At 40.8% G+C, this 15,212-nt stretch overlaps 1 protein-coding gene across 2 annotated transcripts in view; it reads left to right on the forward strand.

Annotated features, from left to right (window-relative positions):
• smtnl (smoothelin, like) overlaps window positions 1–15,212 on the forward strand; it is a 51,605-nt gene that overhangs the window by 21,585 nt on the left and 14,808 nt on the right. The window lies entirely within an intron of this gene.

Genomic DNA, 15,212 nt, shown 5'->3' on the forward strand with positions numbered 1-15,212 from the left:
ACCTTTTATGGAAAGCGTTTGATTATTTTAGAGTGCATGTAGTAGTTGTTAACTTAGTAAGAGCATATTTTCAGGATACTAGACTGTACCTAAGTAAAGCAGGTTTCACAACAGGTTGGCAGAGGCTAGAAATGGGCATTATGGGAGGGTGTACAATTTCTCCATTAGCATTTACAATAGCGATGGAGATAATTATTAGAGCTTCCAAGTGGGTTGTAGGTGGAGAGAGACGTCAGGATGGCATGCGCCTTACACCAATTAAGGCATACATGGATGAATTGACGTTGGTGGCAACAACAGTGCCATGTATGAAGAGAATACTTGAGAGACTTAATAAAAATCTAAAGTGGGCTGGTATGAAAGTCAAACCTAGTAAGTCTAAGTCTAAGTACCTCAATAAGTAGAGGGAAATTAAGTGATAGAAAGTTTGTAATAGATGAAGAAAGAATTCCAATAATTATGGAAAAGTCAGTAAAGAGTTTAGGTAGGTGGTACCAGGCAGACTTGAATGATGGAGAGCAGGCAGTGCAGTTTCGGAAAGATGTTGCTGAGGGACTGGATAGAATAGATAAATCAGGGCTTCCAGGAAAGTTGAAGCTCTGGTGTCTGCAGTTTGGATTGTTTCCTAGGCTGATGTGGCCACTGTCTGTGTATGAGATTCCAATATCTGTTGCAGATTAGTTTAAAGATTAGTTAGCTTTTACATTATGAAGTGGCTAGGTGTTCCTAGATGTTTTAGTACTGTGGCACTGTATGGGAAAGGCATACTCCAGCTCCCAGTATCTAGTCTAGTAGAGGAGTTTAAATGTACTAAAGTTAGAACAGAGCTCCTGTTAGCTGGGAGTAAAGATGTGGTTGTTAGTAAGGTGGTTCCAAACCTAACCAAGGGGAGGAAATGGAATCCAAGAACGGCAGCTCAGGAGGCAGAAGCAACTCTTAGACATACAGAGATTGTTCAAATAGGCCGGGGAGGCTTGGGGCTTGGCCCAGACAAACCGGTGGGGAGTAGAGCAGGTCCCAAGGAGAAGAGAAAGCTAGTTGTTGAGCAGGTATGTAGGCAGGAGGAAGTGTTAAGGGGTACAAAGGCAGTGGCTTAGACTAAGCAGGGACAGTGGTTGAATTGGGAAGGTGTAGAGAAGAAAAAGCTTAATTGGAAAGAGCTGTGGAGTATAGAGGAACGTAGTATTAGATTTTTTAAAAGGGGCAACATATTATGTACTGCCAACTCCCCTGAACCTAAAACCCTGGGTAAATGGAGACCCGCTATGTTCATTATGTTCAGGTACAGCAACTCTAAAGCATATTTGGTCAGGCTGTAAGGTTAGTCTGTCACAAGCAGACATAACCAAGTATTAAGAAGCTTAGCTGCGGGGGGCACAAGATGGCGGCGTAGAGTGAGCACCACAATAGGACTGCTCCAGTGGCATTTACCAGGTTATGTGTGAATTATCTATGACTGTGCGATATTCTTATCGCACAGTCAGGAGGTATCCTATCATGAGCCTGGACACTTATTTTCTGCAAACATCAGGCAGAAAAAAACGTCAAAAACCAGCTCTCCCTCGGGCCCTGGCGATGAATGTGAGCTAACTGATGCTAACTCAGGAGCTACGTAGCCAGGTCTTATCCAAGCTTTGGATAAGATAACTGACAACCTCACTGAAGTCATTGACACCAAGGTTGCCACGGTATTAGGTATTAGAGAGCAGACCTCGCAGTTGCAAGCAATTGCCACGCGTGTTGCAGAAGCTGAAGAGCGAATGGCCGATGTTGAAACTACGGCTACATCCTCAGAGGCTAGGATAATGGCTCTTGAAAAACAAGTGCGCGACATGCTGGTGCATATCGATGATCTTGACAACCGAGGCCGCAGATGCAATGTCCGTATGGTTGGATTGCATGAGGATACTGAAGGACCTGATCCGGTAAAGTTCTTGGAGAAATGGATCCCCGAATACCTCCAAATAACAACAAAAGACGGTCGACTGAAGCTTGACCGGGCTCACAGATCCTCGGCACCGAAACCCAGTCCAAATCAACGTCCAAGACCACTGATACTAAAACTCCACAACTTTCGAGACAAACTGCGGGTGATAGATGCTGCGCAACGACTCGGATCTCGCGGACGCGACCGGGACGGCTCCACACCCAGAGAGCCCAAAGTTTCACGATTACTCGGCTGAAGTGGTTCAGAGACGTAAGGCCTTTGACAACGCTAAATCCCGATTGAAGAAATTGAACATGGATTATGCTTTACTCTATCCGGCTATCTTAAGGGTGACAGTGGATGGAAAGCAGAGACGGTTTGACTCTCCGAAGGATGCCATTTTGCTGTCATTAGAAGGAGGACGCTAAGGTATGTCAGATTGACAATATAAAAAGCGGACTCGGATCACTGACATACTGATCTGACTGAGACATGTTACGATAACAATACGGGGTGTGGATACCCCCTGTTCGATTTATGTATGCACTTTATATTTTATTGGGCAGCAAATGATAGCCACTGTAAGTGTGCTTGGATGGTTTATTTTTTGTGAATTAAGATTATCACTGCAGAGTGTGGTGTAGTGTAGTTTAACACTGACACTGCTTTGAATGAGGATTGGATGGCAAGTTTTCTATCAATCAATCAATCAATCTTTATTTATATAGTGCATTTCATACCACAGGCAACTCAATGTCTAGTCTTGCCGCGGAGGAAGGTTTGTAATCCCTGTGGGTTAAGTGGCAGGGATAACCCCCTTGAACGTTTCTATTCCTGCTGTGTTATTCTGTACAGCAGTTCTTGTTCTTTTTTTTGTTTATTGTTTGTTTTTCTTGACTCAGTGAACGCACATGTGATCTCATATGCTCTTAGTTGCATGTTTCCTGTACTTTTTCTGTATAAAGGGTCGTATTAGTTAATATGGTAAGTGACAAGCTGCGTCTGTGTACATGGAATATTAAAGGGGTTCATAATCCTGTTAAGAGAAGAAAAGTGTTTTTTTCTTCGTTCACCTCAAGAAGTAGAGGAGTGGCAATTTTAATGAGAAGAGATTTGCAGTTTTCAATATTGGACTGTGTCAAAGATAAAAATGGTCGATATGTTATTGTCAAGGGAGTTTTACAAGGTACAATTATTTCTATATTGAATGTGTACTACCCACCTGCACATCCTCCTGACTTTATAACTAAAGTGCTAAAGTATTGTGGGTGGAGATTTTAACTGCATACTAAATCCTCTTATTGATAGACTACCTCCTAATGTTATACCCCTCTCTTCACAAGCTAAAGCACTTTATTCTATATGTGAGGATCTTGGATTTGTTGACGTCTGGAGAACAACCCACACGACAGATAAAGCTTACACTTTTTTTTCTGCACCTCATGGTTGTCACAGTAGAATCGATTACTTCTCTTTGTCAGGGCTTTCTCTGCATATAGTTTTATCCTGCGCTATTGGCAGTATTTTGATCTCTGACCATGCCGAGGTGGTTCTGGATCTTTCCCTTAAAGGTGGGTAGGGGTTCTTTTTCTGGAGCATTTTTTTACATATTGCTTGAAATACTCTTCACACCCCCATTGCAACCAATTAATTAAAAGTTTTGACACAAAAATTAAAAGTTTTAGTGGCCTCTAGAACGTACAATCTAGGAAAAACACTATCCAATCATACTGAACGGACCGTTAACGATGATTGGATTCTGATGCGTCTATCAAACTGCAATCTGCTCCTCCCTCCCCCCTTCCCCCTGTGCGCGTACCCTTCTTCGTGAACGAATTACGCATGTCCAGAAGCTTGGCAGGAAGCTAAACTAGAGCCAGCTTGGCTAGCACCTAGCATTATTAAACGTATAGTTAGCATATACTAAATACTAAATACGGCAACGATCGATGCTTGCTGTCAGAACAGCGCTCGTGCATCTTCGTGCTCGTGAACAAGCATTGCGCGTTCATGTACTCTAGAGGGGTGGCTTCAGGGGGAAAGTGAAGAAAAGGGTTGGGACTTTTGACCTGTGTATTTTCAAAATGCAGCTTCGCTGGACTCAAAATCCAGGATCTCCTACCCTACCTTTAAGGGTATAAACAGTGGAGTGAAATACTGGAGATTGAACACATCGATCTTGAAAGATCATGCTTTTACTACTTACTTTGCCACTGAATTCAGATACTTTCTTTCCATCAATACCCAATCTGCAGATAGTCCTGCCATTCTATGGGAAACTGCTAAAGCTTACGCTACAGGGTTAATTATTTCCTTCTCAGCCAGTAAAAAGAGGCAAAAAAGAGAAAAGTCAAATTTGTTAATGGCTGAGCTTAAGGCTAAAGAAAGTACCTATATCGAATCTCCATCTACCATTATTTTGAAAGAAATTTTTGCAGTTAGAGCGACTTTAGAAAATTTGCTAACACAAGATGAGGAAGCCAAGATTAGATATGCTAGGCAAAAACTTTATGAACATGGGGATAAACCTGGGAAGTACTTGGCATACCTTACAAAAAAGAGAGCAGAGTCACAGATTATTGCAGCCCTTTGTGATGCCCAAAACAACCGTGTATATGATAACAAGCTTACAAAATGACACATTTAAATCATTCTACTATAATCTTTATATGTCTGAGCAGCCAAGTGATGTGTTTGTTCTAATGGACAAATTGTTTGCTCAGCTCAGTTTGCCCACCATACCATCTGAATATACACTCATTCTTAATTCCCCCATTTCGGGACAAGAGGTGGTTAAAGGATAAGACCGGTTTTTTGACATTGGGCCCTTGATTTCACATTATAGCATGATGTTCTACTCACCCCTGCTTGTTGTTTGTCATTTGGAGCTGTTCCGAAGATATTCGCGAGGCGTCTGGCTGCTCTCTTGAGATATTCGGCCATGAAACGGTTTCCTATGGGCAAGCTCATACAGGCACAAACTATGCTGTTTATAATTTATTAATTACTCTACACTAGCACTGATAACGTGGAGGTGCGTCGCTTACTTAAAAAAATCCGGGTTATTGTAATTTTGATTTTTTTGTCGTAAAGTGGGTGTTACTGACGTCATCGTCGTGCTACTGCCACAGGCAGCCCACAGACCTGCTGCCTATTTATTCATTCGGCTAAAATTCAAAATTAGTAACCCGGATTTTTTTAAGTAAGCGACGCACCTCCACGTTATCAGTGCTGGTGTAGAGTAATTAATAAATTATAAACAGCATAGTTTGTACCTGTATAAGCTTGCCCATAGGAAACCGTTTCATGGCCGAATATCTCAAGAGAGCAGCCGGACGCCTCGCGAATATCTTCGGAACAGCTCCAAATGACCAGCAACAAGCAGGGGTGAGTAGAACATCATGTTATAATGTGAAATCAAGGGCCCAATGTCAAAAAACCGGTCTTATCCTTTAATGCTATAAAAACTCTACAGAATGGGAAAGCTCCTGGGCCTGATGGGTTCAGTTGTGAGTTTTACAAAGAGTTCTCTGGCCTATTAGTGGAACCTTTAGTTAGTATGTTTAACAATGCATTCTCAAATAATGAGTTGCCCCAGACTTTGAGAGAAGCAAATATATCACTCATTTTGAAAAAGGGGAAATGTCCAGAATCCTGTGCCTCTTATAGGCCCATATCCCTTCTTAATGTAGATCGAAAAATTTTGGCAAAAATCCTGGCCACACGCCTTGAAGGTCTTTTACCTAAAATTATAAAGGAGGACCAAACTGGTTTCATAAAGGGACGAAATTCAAATAATAATGTTAGACGGCTGCTCAATGTCCTTCAGGTTTTTCAGCATCAGCAAATTGATGGTTTGGTACTCTCTTTGGATGCAGAGAAGGCCTTTGACCGAGTCGAATGGACATACTTGTTTTACTGTCTAAATAAATTTGGTGTAGGGGATAATTTTATAAAATGGGTCAAGGTCCTGTATAATGAACCTCAAGCAGCCATTCTCGCTAATGGGTTCAGATCAGACAACTTTCCTGTACATAGAGGAACCGGGCAGGGATGTCCTCTATCCCCCCTTTTATTCGCCAAATGTCTTTGGTCATGCCATAAGCTGCGAAAATATTGGTCTAATGTCCTAACAGAAATTGAAAAGATACTGGGATTAAAGCTGGGGATGGACCCATTGTCTCTTATATTAGGCCTTCCTGCTAAAGGTGTAAGGTTAACAAATCAAAGACTGTTTTGTATTCTTACATTTGCAGCGAGGAAGAATATTTTATTGCAGTGGATTAGCAATAAGGAACCAAATGTTAAGGGATGGCATAAAGTGCTGTTTGAGTTAGTGCCTCTGGAATACTTGACTTGCCTATCATATTCAAACTCCAACCAATTTTATGAGGTTTGGAAACCTTATTTGAATTACTTGGATCCCAATGTATCTTCCATTCTTTTACAGGAATTCTCTGGAAAGTCATAATAACGGACACATTGTTGTGCACCCATTCTTCTTTTCTTTTCTTTACCCATTTATGTACTTCTTTTTTACTTTATCGATATGGATACTGATTGTGTGTAACTGAGTCATTGTGTGTTGCTTGAGTGTTGTGTTGGAGTTTTGTGTTTGTTTATGTTGAAAAAGGAAAATTAATAAACACATTTAAAAAAAAGAAAAAAAAAGAAGAAGCTTAGCTGCAGGTATTGAAGATAAATGAAGGCAGGTAAATTTAGGAAGGTCTAAGGTGAAGAGAGTGGCAATTCAGTTTGTTCAAGAGGGGGAGAAAGTTAATAAGACAATAAGGAGTCAAGGCAGCTTCGAGGATGCTTGTGATTGGGAGGTGCAGGTAGATTTAGGAGAAAAGCTTGTTGTTCCCCAGGAAATAGTCTCTACAAATCTAAGGCCTGATATAGTCTTGTGGTCTAGGAGTAGAATGAGAATCTATTTTATAGAGCTGACTGTTCCTTGGGAGGACTTAGTAGTATAGAAGCATATGAAAGGAAAAAGCTTAGGTATGTAGAGTTAGGGGCAGAAGCAGAGCAGCAAGAATAGAAAGTTGGGATATGTCCAGGGGAAGTAGGATGTAGAGGATTTGTTGCAAAGTCTGTTGTCTCATTGTTGAGGGAGTTGGGTGTAAGTGAACAGGGTGTGAGTAAAATAGTGAAGGAAATGAGATAGATAGATAGATAGATAGATAGATAGATAGATAGATAGATAGATACTTTATTTTTATTAATCCCGATGTCAGATGAGGCAGTCAGATGAGCAAGCATTCTCTTAGCCAAAACAAACTGGATTAACGCTGAACCAGGATAAAGTACCAAAGTGACACATGGGATTGCAACATTATCCTCCTCTCGGTGCCACCCGACCACGACATTCAACAAGCTGATTCATTCATGATTCATTGCATGGACAGAAGGAGTGCGTCTGGAAAATCAAGAGAAGCTGGAGTGTGTCTTATGGTTATCAACAACTAGTGTAACAAGGGGGAATATGGTGTCTCTACAATTTGCATGTTCCTCCAACCTGGAGCTTCTGTCAAATAAATACTTCCCCTTTTATCTGCCCCACAAGTTTACATTCGTTATCACGAACGCTGTCTACATCCAACCCCAGGTGGACGCTGCTCTATCTGAGCTACATGAGGTGATCACCAACTTTCAAGCATCTCACAAAGATGCTGCCCTCATCTTGGCTGGGGACTTTAAAGTGATAGTTCGGAGTAGATTCACCCTAGGGTCATTTGAACCGTGACATCCAGCCAAGTAGCCCACCCGAAGTTTTTTCGATCTTGGCTGAACATCAGCTGAGTTACTGAGTTATCCCGGATAGCTTAGTAATTGAACCTGGCAGTATCTCCAAAATTACCACACTAAAATCACATGCCATGACACTAAACTTCTACAGTAGTACAAATATGGTCTGTACTCACAAAACGATGCATTTTGAAGTTTGTACATAGTCCAGGAGTTTATTATTATCAACACAAGCCTAATAGCTTCTCTGCTACTAAAGCTGCGTCGACGTCACTTCCTTGATCTGGGAGCTTCAATGTAAGATGAGGGTTGATCTACTACTGTAGACAACAAAGCAAGGCTGCTCAATTTCTCCATTGATAAAATAAATTCACAACTCTACAACATAAAAATTCATAAAAAATCATGTAGAATATAGCATATACTTTGTTGTCTACAGTAGTAGATCAACCCTCATCTTACTTTGAAGCTCCCAGATCAAGGAAGTGACGTCGACGCAGCTTTAGCAGCAGAGAAGCTATTAGGCTTGTGTTGATAATAATAAACTCCTGGACTATGTACAAACTTCAAAATGCATCGTTTTGTGTACAGACCATATTTGTACTACTGTAGAAGTTTGGTGTCATGGCATGTGATTTTAGTGTGGTAATTTTGGAGATACTGCCAGGTTCCATTAGGGCTTGTACTAAGCTATTCGGGATAACTCAGTAACTCAGCTGATGTTCAGCCAAGATCGAAAAAACTTCGGGTGGGCTACTTGGCTGGATGTCACGGTTCAAATGACCCTAGGGTGATTCTACTCCGAACTATCACTTTAATTGTGCAATCCAGAGAAAAGTGATCCCGGAGTTCAAACATCCCATCGCCTGTCCCACCAGATTTGGCAAAACTTTGGATCAATGTTACTGTCAACGGTTCAAGGACAGTTACAAATGAACCCTCCTCCCCCCATTTGTTAAACACCGACACCTTTGTCTTTATGCAAATGGTAGAAATAATTGGACACAAACTTTTGTGTTTCTACAGTTTCACAGCATTCAGCTGAGAATTTTCTTGCAGACAAATTGCAGACTGTGTGAATGTGTTTGAAGAACAGGTGGCTTGAGTGCCTCTTTCTTCCTCAGAGAGGATTCCTCTACAGACCACTTGGAGGAAATTACAAAGCAGGAGTTCATGGTCACTAACGTTCCTCTGACAGCTTCACAGTAGCTGTTAAACATGATAACGTGCTTCTGGCTTCATATCTAGATGGCCACATTTTATTCCAGTCACTTAAAAAACACTTCAAGGAAATTTGTAAAAGAAAAAATGAAAAAATACTACAGGTTTTAAAAAGTACTATAGATTTAGAAAAAACAAAACAAAACATGCCAATTTTTAAAAAAAAAAGAGTATGAAAGTTCAGTACTCACGCTATCTTACACACATATACTTGCACAAAGAGAAGGGTAACAAACGTCACACTGTTGGGTGTTAGCAACTCTCATGTAGAGCTAATGCTTTAACCTAATAATGATATTTCCACTTCATATGCAGCATGCTAGAATACATGATCCTTTTTTTCCCAGACAGTTTCATGCAGCCTGCAGTGTACTCTCATCAGATACTTCCATCCAGCAGCCAGCTCAACCTATCCATGCCTCATCCCCGCACCTATAGAGTCTTTATTAGGGTCTCAGTAATGAAGATGCCTCTTAACAATGTCTTCATGGTTCTAACCCAGTACCCTCATACCTCCTGCTGTTAAACAGACAGGTTTCCATGCAGTAACATAGTCCCAAAGCAACAGCCAATATTATTTAGCATTATAATTCTAAGTGTCCGCTGAGTGCTCACAGTAAAAAAAAATGTTGCCAGTTTTAGAATGGAAATACTCCAGTTGATGTAATTTGATTAAATCTAGGTTGCTCTTCATTCGATACAAATAAACAGTGTTTATACACACACACACAAAATATATATATATATATATATATATATATACATACACAAAGTAAGGTTGCAATTTCTACAATTCTGGAATGTATACAAATAACCATTTAGGTTATATTTCTATTCATATTATACTTGTTGTGAAAGGACATTTGAACACTACTTACCTCAAAAGCACTCAAATGCAATGTGAATGCACTCAAAAGATAGACAAGTAAGGCCAGTATAGATGGAAACATTTTTATTTGTTTGAATTTCTGCCTTGAAGTTTTCATCTTTCTCTGTCTCTGCTCTAATACTAAGAGTGTTTCCATAATTTTTGCTCAGTCTCACCAATTTTTTGCAAACATTTTATGTCTGTTCCTGAGGAGAGAACAGGTATCTTTTGCCTCCGTACATCTTCTGTCGCAAAGTTATAGACTGTTATGGGAGACAAACTTTGCATATATGTGCATTCCTGCTTCTGTACATTTTTAGGTCTTCTACATATCACTTAAACAATAAGTGCTGCTGTCAGCAGAGCAGACTAAGCAGTTGGACTATTTTCTCTAAGCTTCAACATTGTCTGATTAACTTTTTTTGAATACAGGAAAATGTTACGATGAAACTTAATGCAAAAAAAAAGGAACAAACACAGATGAACACGTGTCTGCCAATAACATGACCAATTCAGACGTTTCCTAATTTGAAAGGAAATCAGGTTTATTCCTGACACTGATTCTTGGTATGAGTTCACTTATTGGGACTATCATTGACAAAAAAATGATAAAAGATAGAAAGCAAATCTGCAATACTAAATCAGTGCAATGATAACTATAATATGGAAATATGTATAACGTTGTATTTAAGTGTTTGAATACTATTAAAAAATGTAACAACAGAATTAATTTTTGAACAGAACACTTTCTGAACAGATCACATACATAAATATGATGGACGCTGGATGTCTACCGGCCTCTAGTCAGCCTTGTGCTATAAGGAGTGTGTGGAGAACACAGGGATCAGCAGCATGTTCTGCCAGCAAAGAAGACCTTGAGATACCAGAGAGTTTACTGGAGTCTCAGCACTGCCTCTGGTATCATTTGACCCCCCACCACCACCCAAAACCAGACATTCTGTAATTTGTCTCCCTCCTCCCACTGCATAGCCAGCTGTTTGCACCTCTCTACCCCCACCTCACTATTCCTCTACATCATTTCCCATCATGCAGGATTAAATAACTCCCCTCTCAATTCCTCACCCTATGGTTTGTCAAATTTTTTTGCAGAAATCTTTTTTTTTTAAGTATGTCAACACCACTATGAATTGACAAAGCTCCTCCACATGCACACACACACACACACACACAGCTTCTCTTTTCACCTCCTTTTTTAGAGTTCACCAGCATTCCTGTATGGTGAGCTCAGTTAAACACACACATATTACACTCCCAGCAGCCTCTTAAAGTGAGCACAGTGTGTAATCTCACAGCAAGACCAGTATATTGTATTGTGTGTATATATATATATATATGTGTGTGTGTGTGTGTGTGTGTGTGTGTGTGTGTGTGTGTAGAGGGGATGTTGTTGCGGTTTTAGGTTTTTTGCCCTTTTAAAGACTTTATCCTTTTGTCTGGAGAAGATTCAGGTCTGAAGGTGTTGATGTGGTTGTGTTTATTAAACTCACTTTTTTAAACACGTTATCCAAGCGTAACAGAATTTTTTTTTTTTCTGGAGAGTTGTGTTGTTGCTGGGTTTAAAGATAGCATTGCTAGATTCAAGTAATAAAATCAAGTTGTGATAGTGCTGTTTAACGATATCATGGGTGTACAAACACAAACATAACATAATCATGGTTCTCCCCTGTACTCTGTAGTGCATTTTGGCATCTTTCAGCTGGTTGTTTTTGTTTGAAATCATTTAACTTAATTTTTGATCATGTTTCTAGTTGCAGTGTCCAGCTGTTGTCCATGATTAACAGACACAGTGGCACAGATGAGATCAAAAGAATCTCAAAAGAGATCAAATAGTGGAAATAAATTAATCAATCAATATCGGTCGTGGCTCAGTGGTTAGAGTCGGTCATCCAATAACCGGAAGGTTGGTAGTTCGATTCCCACTCTCGCCACTGAAAAACATTGGTGGAACTGATAGCTGGAGGGGTGTCAGTCCACCTCCTTGTCACTGCTGAGGTGCCCTTGAGCAAGGCACCGTATCCCCATGCTCCCTGGGTGCTAAATAGCTGCCCATCGCTCCAGGTTGGCATCTGTCTCTGAGTGTGTGACCATGTGCACGTGTGTGTCAACAGGTGCCAACCTGGATGGGTTAAAAGCGGAGGACAAATTTTGTGTGTATGCATGACAATAAATCCGATCTTAATCTTAATCTTAATAAAGAATGACACAACAAAAACAGATGAGGAGTTGACTATAAATCGGAAGGCCATAGTTCGATTTCTGTGCTACACGTAGAACTGTCCTACGACAAGACACTGAACCCAGCGTTGCCTCTGATGTCTCCTTCAGTGTGTGAATGTGTGTGATAGAGAGAAAAAGCCTGTTACACTGTATAGACAAGAAAAATTTTAACTAATTCTAAACCTTCCATTTAAGACTCATTTTGAGTCTTAGAGGCGGACTATGCTTCGTCTTAATGAAGTGGACAAAAACATGACAGCAAATTAATGCTAATATTGCTGCATTAATACTGGATGTGTTGACAAATCTAGCAAAATTTAGTCTAAACAAACTGAGTTGATAATACTTTAATGTTGTGTTCTGGTGCCCCCAAGTGGCAAAAGAAGCACCTCCAAGCTTGGGTGGGGTGAGGGGGCTGCACAATGGTGTAGTTGTTAGTACTCTCACCTAACAGAAAGGTTCCTGGCTGTAACCTCTGCTGGGTTCTTTCTGTGTGGAAATTGCAAGTTCTCCCTGTGCATGTGTATTTTCTCTGGGTACTCTGGCTTCATCCCACAAAACATGCATGTTAAAGGAGAACTGCGGTATTTTCAACATTGAGCCTCTTTTATGAGTCGTCTGCAATGTTTTAGAGCCCCCCTCACCGCTTTTTTAAATTTTACTGCTGTCTCCGGTATTTGCCTAATTTTGATTAATCTCAACCTGCTTCAGAATGGCAAGTCATATGCATGTCCAAAAAGTTCCGTAAAAGCACCATAAACGTCCGTTTTCAAAATCATCAACTCGCCGGAGTGGTTACTGGTGTGCACTGGTAATCCATATCAAATTTCGTTGCGAAAAGTTGCTTCTGTCGTGTTTTATTTGACATTTTGTACTGGATGTTCGTTGATATTACTCCGCCACCGCTAAGAAAATAGTTCGAGCATGAACGAGCTGCCAAATAAAACACGACAGAAGCAACTTTTCGCAACGAAATTTGATATGGATTACCAGTGCACACCAGTAACCACTCCGGTGAGTTGATGATTTTGAAAATGGACATTTATGGTGCTTTTATGGACCTTTTTGGACATGCATATGACTTGCCATTCTGAAGCAGGTTGAGATGAATCAAAATTAGGCAAATACCGGAGACAGCAGTAAAATTCAAAAAAGCGGTGAGGGGGGTTCTAAAACATTGCAGACGACTCATAAAAGAGGCTTAATGTTGAAAATACCGCAGTTCTCCTTTAACCCTAACCCTTAACTGGTGATTCTAAATTGACATTACAACTGACGTGAGCATGCTTGGTTGTTTGATTTGTTTCTGTGTTGGCCTATTGCCCAATGGTATCTGGAAAAAGCTCCAGCTACCCCGTGACCTTTCTCTTTCCTTACCCCACGCAAAGAAGGTATGGAAAGTGAGTGAATGAATGAAAGGATGGATGGAGGTGGTAATGTTTTGCAATTCTTATAACCAGTGGTTCATTCTTAATTTTGTCTTGTGTCTTAGAAGAGTCTAGTTGGAAAGTTTTGAAAGGGCTGAGGAAAGCAGAGCTTATAAATGACACAGCGAATTAAATTCTGCCACTTCCCAGATAGCAAACGGAATCCGGACCGGATCTTTTCCGGATTTAGGTTAGGCTCAGTATCCCATCGCCATAAACTAGCTACTTAAAGAACAAAGAAATTGTTTTATTTATACCAAAATCACAAATCTTCACTTTTACACTAAATTCTGCTATATATTAAAATAAATTGTTTTAGGTATGCAAAGTCTTAACAAACAAAAAAAATGTATGAGTGTTGTTGTAAGTGTTTGTGGCAGATTTTGATGCTTGATGACTGATATTGGGGGCTCCCATTTAAAGCACTGTGGCTCAATGTCAGCCATTTTCACAGTCATGATGGATGACAGAGTTCCATTCAGAGCCAACGTGTTCCTGGTCTTGGTTTTATTGAGCCCCACCATGGAAAAAACCCTCTCTGCATCAGCATTTCAGTGTGGCAGAACTAATACCAGTTTGGCAATTGTAGATAGCCATGGGAATCTGCTCATACCAGTCACCTTTGAAAAAAAATTAACCACGGAAGCCGAATTACACTCCTACATATTTTTTATAAAGTTGCTCATGTCAAAAGGTGTGTGCTGAATATTTAAGCCTACTACTCCAACGAACACTTTAATCGGCAGGTATTGATATTTTACAAGGAGTAGGAAAACTATAGTAACTAATAAAAGATTCAAATAAATGAAGAAATGACCTGCTGATGATCCTGACGGTTCTCTTCCACCTCCAGCTCGTCTACAACTTCTGCATGCATTCAGAGCATAATAGGTTATGTCCGCTGTGCATTCATGGAACGTGTGCTTGCAGCTGAAAGCTATTTCAGACCTCACCCGGCAACAAGAAATTCTGTTTTCTGATTGGCTGAGAAATTCTATTTTGTGATTTGCCGATGGGTTGCTAAATCAAGACAGCTGTACCAGAGCTATAGTTCTGAGCTGTACAAGCGCACAGTAACCTGCCATTGACTCGTTTATAGTATAGGCCATTAGAATTTCTGTGCGATGAAGTTGATAATTTCTCAGCGTGAGAAATGGCATGTGTGGCGTGTGAGCGTGTGAACTTGTTGAAATGCGTGTGTTTCACGCTCATTGCGTGAGACTTGAGAGCCCTGTTTACTTACAGTGTACGATCTGCCGAAGGAGACGTTTCGCTGTTGCTTTCCAACTTCGAATGACGCTGTAACAAAGAATGGTGCGGATCCGCCTAGAGTGTGCAGCGCTTCTGCTGTTTCACAGTACATTGTTTGGAGGCGGGGCGTGTCGCTGCCCAACTCCGAATGCAGCTGAAGCCGAGGTTTGAAAAGAGCGTGTACAATGTGCGGATCCGCCTAGAGTCCGCAACGGGTCCGCTGAACACTGTGTGGAGGCGGGGTGAGCGGTTGATCAGGACGGTGGATCCGTCCCGGAGTCCACTGCTATCTGGGGAGCGCATACATTGGGCTTCATGCAAGAACATTTTCGTATTTTTATTCTAAATTTCTCTCACTTTTTTCGTACAAAGGTCTCGTACGAACACGCCACGTCAGATTCAACAAACACTCTTAACTTCGGAAAAAGTGTGTAAACCATAGATATGTATAGAATGGCTAGATGTCTCGTCCGCGTTGCTGTCAACGGAGTCGAACGTCCGCAGATGGCCGCCATTTTACCACAGGTAGCTC

This window comes from Odontesthes bonariensis, chromosome 9, assembly GCF_027942865.1.
Source record: "Odontesthes bonariensis isolate fOdoBon6 chromosome 9, fOdoBon6.hap1, whole genome shotgun sequence".
NCBI classification, from domain to species: Eukaryota; Metazoa; Chordata; class Actinopteri; order Atheriniformes; family Atherinopsidae; genus Odontesthes; species Odontesthes bonariensis.